Below are 6,475 nucleotides of genomic sequence, written 5' to 3' on the forward strand. Positions count from 1 at the left end.
TGAATAACACAGGGCTATAGAAAAAACTGAAGATCAGGTTTTGGAAGGCAAGATAATACTAAAATGAGTAGAGCAATATTAAAGTTATAGCAGTGTTTCAATTTTCTTTAATTCTTGTCTTTTATTTCTCTTCAAATCTATAATACTTTTTCTTCTAGTTTCTTTTCATTCCTTTGGAGGATTTTTCATTAATTTGCATTTATGTTCAGCTCTGAAGTCCTTGAGATGTCCATTTCTCTGACTTTCTGTCACCACCTGTGTTGGTGAAAAATAGAATTGCAAAGATTTTCTTCAGAGAAAAATGGGCCAGGAATCAATATTGCTATACTGGCATAGTAAGGGTATTTACATCTGAAAGCATTCTACCTTGCTCTTCTTATGAATAATGAAAGAAATCATGGCATTCTTGTGGGACTGGGCTAGCCAAAAAAAATCTTTGGAGAATGTGAAGGAACTACTACATTTTCATTTCCATCCTTTGTTCACTTATTGTGTTCTAGAGGAAAAAAAAAAATTGAGCACTAAAAGGTAAGAATTTTGTCCTCATTTTGGAAAGTTTATATTCTGAAGAATCTATGGATGCAGACCATTGACACCACTACTATAGAAGTTCCAAAGAGGTTTCATACAGAATTCTTTCAGTTCTAGAGACAATGCATTTTAGTAAAATGATAAGAAGTTGACCTATTTGCATCCCTTCAAAAGCTAGGTCTTCAGCCTAACATAAACAGGACCTTGTTTTCACAAGTGGTTTGATGTATTCTATGTATCTTAAACATGCACCTGATAAGAACTGTTTTTTAGGGGAATGCTCATCTTAATGTAATTGAGTACAGGACAAGCTCAAGTGTAATGGCTTTGCCTATAAACCTAAAATCAAAGGATTAAAAGTGATGTAAAGGGAATCACGTTCTGTGTGACTAAAGAACAGGGAAATCTATTTCTGGTTAAGACAAAAGATATTTACATGACTTTATTTTCTTTTTTTTTTGTGATAAAGCAGTTGCACAAGAAGCACTCTCCACAAAAGGCAGCATCAACAAAATGACTGCACAGCTCACTGCAGATGAGACAGTAACGTGTTCTTGCTGACAAAAGAAGAAACACTGGCATTCAAGAAAGAATGCTTGTTCTGCCCTCAAAAGTATTGGTAACCACCCTCATCACTGTATCTCCAAACAGGGTAAAAATGTAGATATTGAGTGGAGAAAGTGGATTATATGGGGTGCCATACTCTGCTTTGCCAAAGTCTTCTTTGGCTGCTATCTAATTTTCCATCAAACAGCAATATAATCTGTTGCATAATGCTTTACAGTCTCTCCAGAAATCTCCCTGAACCCAGGACATTAACATCTCTGGAATCCCAGCTTTAAACTCATGTCAGGTTGAATTCCCAGCAAAGAATGACTAAGCAGGATGCAGGGTGGTGGTCAAAAGTGCTTCTGATTGGCTTACATTCCATAGTGCACGTGATTTTTTGTGGAGCCTCTCTGTCCCTTTTCCAATTTTCAAGCAGCATTTCATATGGCTTTATTAGCAGGGCATATAGCATAATACAGTTTTGTGCTGCTTGAAGGTGGGAGCTATTTCACACCCAGCAGTTCAAATGCAGTGAGGGGAAAAGGCCTTTTAGGGAACCCATCTGCTGAGAGTTTAGACTTGAAAGAGTAGAGAAAGATGTCATTAGGGTAACTGGTCACCACATGGCTATGAGCCATGAGCAGAACATGACCTTGGGTAAAAACCACAAGGTTTCTTCAGCAGAGATAAACTTTCCTATCATTGTGCACTGTGCTGACAAAACCTCATCTGTGTTCTAGTCATCTGTATGACAGAGAAGCACGCTACTAGAATGTTCAGATGAATGGAGAATCAAGTGTAAAATGGGATGAGAAAAATAAGGGTGCTTTAGTCTACAGAATGAAGAGTAGCAGTATGAGTTCTCCTTTTGAAAATTAGACAAAAATCAGGAGGTGAATAAGAGTAAATGGGACTCACAAGCTGTATTGGTACAAGAATAAATCAATAAAAACTGCTCAAGAACCCAGGCTAGATAAAAACGAGAACATTTTCAAATGCCAATGAAATAAAGGTCTGGAACATTCTCATTAGAGGGTTTAGGGAAGGAAAAAAAAAATTAATGGTTTTTTGAGTGGATTTTTTAAACCTGGTAAAAATTGTTGTCTAGAGGATTTCCTACAATATTGGGGTACTAAGTACAGGGTTTTATGGACTCATAAACTTCTGAGATTTTTAAGGATACTGCTGCAAGCAAATGTAGAAAACCTCCAGTTTAAAGTAGCACCATTTAACATTTGCACAAAGGAAGCTGTGATTTGTCAACATGATCAAAAGTGCTTTTAATGCTATATCCAATTTCTTATCCTGGTTAAAATCAGGTACTTTAAGAACTGCTTCCTTCAGCAACAGACACCTATTTATATGCCCAGTTTGAGTGTGAAAGCGCTAGATAAACATAGATGCAAGCAATGCATCTGATGAAATTGGTCTTACCAAAGTCAAAACAGGCAGGCCAGCAATAAATCAGCTATGGAGCAACCTGATTCCTTAATGGAAAGATAGATGAATCCCACAGTGAGCTTAGGTTTAATGGCACTATAGCACCCTCCTGTACAAATGCAATAAATAGTACAGAACTCAGTAAAATATTTATCTGGATGAATTATGGAGGTTCTAACACAGTATCAAAACATGAGCTTTCATACCCCACAAGTGGGTGAAAAATATTTGGAGGATCCCTATCCTTAGATGTTTCCATGTGTCTGAGTTAAAGTAGTTGCAGCAGAATCTGTTATTTTATTAATACTTACTTGAACACCATTGACTGCATGAGACTAAAAAAATAAAAAAACCAAACACTTATCACCTTAAGGGGATGAAGATACTCAAAGCACGTTGAAAGAAAGTAAACATCTGTGTTGCTTCCCAATGCTGAGCTATAAAGAGACAGCAAAGGAGTTTAAAGCAAATTGCTTTGCAAACACAGGATTCAGTTGCTACCCACAAAAGCTCTAAAATCTGGGACATCATCTGGATTAACATGCAATATTATCAGGCTGATGGATAGTTTTGAAAGTTCCATCCTTACTGATACTGATGTCAGAGTGCTGCTCTTTAACCACAGTACTGTATGGGGATCCCTTCACCTTACATAAAGTTAAGTCATATCAATAACTGTAACATGATTTTGTTTCATTGTAGTAGTCTTGCCTCTAATATGTATAAAATCTAGAATAGCATATGTTGTTTGGGGCATGGCAATGGCACCACAGAAACATCAAGGCAGTACTCCCCAGCTGCAGCCCTCCCTGGGCTCCCAGGTACCAGGGCATTGCTGCTCTTTCATTCTGCTCTACTGGGCAGGCTGGAACTCCAGTGGGAACTTGATCTGCAGGGACTGTGAATGAATGAGTCCATGATGGAGCAGAAATACACCTGCAGTCCGTGGAGAGTCCCCCAGCAGAGCAGGCAGATGCCTGAAGGAGACTGTGATACTCAAAGGATGAGATGGGGGTGCATAAGGAGGTTTTATTGAACAGTGTGGGACCTGGGCATGATGTAAATGGTATGGAATAAGGGGTGGAATGTGCTGGTTTGGGCTGGAATAAAGTAAATTTTCTCCACAGTGTCTGGTATGGGGTTATGTTTTGGATTCATGCTGAACACAGGGTTGATAATATAAAGATATTTTTGTTGCTGAACAGGGCTTATACAGACCCAAGGCCTTCCTGTACTGCCAAGGGAGTGACGGGTACATGGGAGGGTGGGAGGAGACATAGCCAGGACAGGTGACCCAAAATGACAAAGGGATATTCCAGTCCATATGGCATCATGTTCAGTATATAAAGTGGGGAAGGAGGAAAGGGAAAGATATTTGGAGTGATGGAGTTTGTCTTCCCAAGTCACTATTACCTCGATGGGGCCTTGCTCTCTTGGAGATGGCCAAACACTTGCCCAGCCATAGGAAGCAGTGAATTAATTCCTTGCTTTGCTTAGTTTGTGGATGTGGCTTTTGCTTTCCCTATTAAAGTGGCTTTATCTCAATCCAGTTTTCCAGTGTTTAGCCTTCTGATTCTCTCCCTAATCTCACTGATGGGGGAGTGAGCAAGCAGCTGCAAGAAGCTTAGCTGCTGGCTGGGGTGAAACCACAGCCGGGCTATTGCATGAACAACTTCCTGTTTAATTTGTTCAAGAGCTTCTTGTTGTTGTTGTTGTTCAGGATCCCACTTAAAATTTTTCTCCCATTCCACACAATAGAGCAGGTTTACAATCTGACTCTGGGATATGCATCCTCCAAAAATCCTCAGTGCCTAGGAAAGCTTGTGTTTCCTGTTTGCTGGTCGGTGAGGACATAGCTGCTATTTCATTGATCATGTCCTTTGGAATCTGGTGACATCCATCTTGCCATTTTACTCCTAAAAACTGAATCTCCTGCAGAGGTCCCTTGCCCTTACTTTGCTTTATGGCAACACCAGCCTTCAGGAGACTCTGGATTACCTTCTCCCCTTTCTCAAAAATTTCTTTTGTAGTGTTGCTCTATATGATGGTGTCTTTAATTCACTGCAAGTGTTCTGGAGCCTCCCTCTTTCCCTGCAGTCTGACTCAACTGCAGCCATTCTAGCCCAGCTGCTCCCTGCACCTCAGAACTGGCGTTACCCCACAGCTTCCCCGACCACATTTGCTCAACCAGAAGGAACCCCTTCTCCCAGGAAGGGACTCCCTTTCCCTGCTCTCAGCAACAACATGAGATGGTGTAGAATAGCCTCCACGTCCTGGCCATGCTCCCTCCTGGCTATTGCAAAAATTAGATCTGTCCTGGCCACAGCCAGAACACTGCCAAACTACTGAGTGTCCATGGAATTCTGCAGTGATTGGTGTTGGCGTTCTGTCATCAACTACCATGGCACCCTGTGGGAGCTGTGGTTCAGTTGCTAAATATCTTCAGTTCCTTTCCATAGAGAGGAGTCTCTTGCCATGCAACTTCCAGGATGCAGGACAGACTGTTACCCATCAAGACACGAGAGTGCATTGCAGCTGGGGAAGTCTGGCAAGGGAATTTGCCCTGCTATGAAGAGATGTGAGATCACAGAATCACAGAATCATTTAAATTGGAAAAGATCTTTATGATCAGCAAGTCCAATCCTAAAGACATTTAGTCTATAATTTCCTAATTATATCCAGAAACTCAAGAGATTTTGGCCCAACATCAAAGCAACCTGAAGAAAAAACCCTAGATTCTTCTAGGTTGAATTTCTTCTGAATTCTTTTTCTCTCCAGACTGAAGTTCACTTATTTTGACCTTTCTCTTCTGCTAAGTATTTCATTATTTCTGCTCTCTATCTCTATTTTGGAGTAAAACAAATGTCAAACTTATTACCAGGACAAAATGCCATTTTTTGACTGAAACTAATGAATGTTCAATGACATTTATTGTGGAATCAATTGTGTATAGGAAACAGAACAGATGTAACCAGTTTCTTTTTAGAAAACTTTTTCCTGTAAAATACATAATCTAGAGCAAATTTCCCTATATTCATCCAAATACAGTGTAAATCTAGACTGACTTAATTTAAAATAATGGTGTTGCTATAGATCACAAATGATCTTCCATTCTTACCTGGCCATTTTGGTGCACGTATTCTGTTGTGTAAGAGAAGTTCACAAACTCTTTTTATATCTTGCTTAACAGTACTATGAACCGTTATTACCCCTGTCTTATAAACAGGGAATGTAGATACTGGTGTCTAATGAGACTTTCAAGATCACTTTGAAAATCTGAAACAGAATGCCCAAATCTCAGGATAACATTCTAGTTCAGTGCAATGATTCCTGGTTTGACTTATTGCTCAAGATGAAGAGGGGAAACAAATGGAAGAAGGGTTTGAAAGACCCAACAAGCTTTTGATTAGCACATTCTTTCCCACATTCTGTGGAGTTCAGTTGGAGATTAAGACCATTTTGCCATTCTGGCCTTCATTCATAGGAAAGTCTCCATATATGAGACTGGTTCCTTACGTTTTCCATTGGATAAGACAGAGATATTCCTAGACCTTATCCATGTTTCTCATGGTCCTGCATACAGGTCATTCATCATTTGGCTTTTATTATTAGAATCTCTTTCCACAGAAGAAGCAAATCTGGAAAAAAGACGGAATTGTTTCCTGACCATTAGGAGAAAATGCAGTGACACCTTTAACTTAACCCTGAACAGCTGCCAGTTCCAGGGACAGGAGATGCATCATCTGAATTTAGATTTCTGTTCTCCCCACAAGCAATATGAAGCTCTATAAGTACTGCAATACAGATAAACACTGATTAAACTGAGGACAGTTATTAAAATTTTCAAAAGAAATCAATCATTAAACCTAAGTTTTTCACTGATTACTGTGTGCTAGGAACACATCCTCTAAACTTTGGGACCCCAATCTGAAACTCACCAAAATCAAAGAGGATC

At 39.6% G+C, this 6,475-nt stretch overlaps 1 long non-coding RNA gene across 1 annotated transcript in view; it reads left to right on the forward strand.

Annotated features, from left to right (window-relative positions):
- Positions 1 to 3,646, forward strand: part of LOC147654607 (uncharacterized) — a 7,057-nt gene extending 3,411 nt beyond the window's left edge. The window contains exon 2 of the long non-coding RNA XR_015282721.1: positions 1,001 to 3,646. This is a non-coding gene — a long non-coding RNA (uncharacterized LOC147654607). The remainder of the gene's footprint in view (positions 1 to 1,000) is intronic.
- The last annotated feature ends 2,829 nt before the right edge of the window (positions 3,647 to 6,475 follow it).

Source organism: Cyanistes caeruleus, chromosome 2 (genome assembly GCF_971803275.1).
Source record: "Cyanistes caeruleus chromosome 2, bCyaCae1.hap1.1, whole genome shotgun sequence".
Lineage (NCBI taxonomy): Eukaryota > Metazoa > Chordata > Aves > Passeriformes > Paridae > Cyanistes > Cyanistes caeruleus.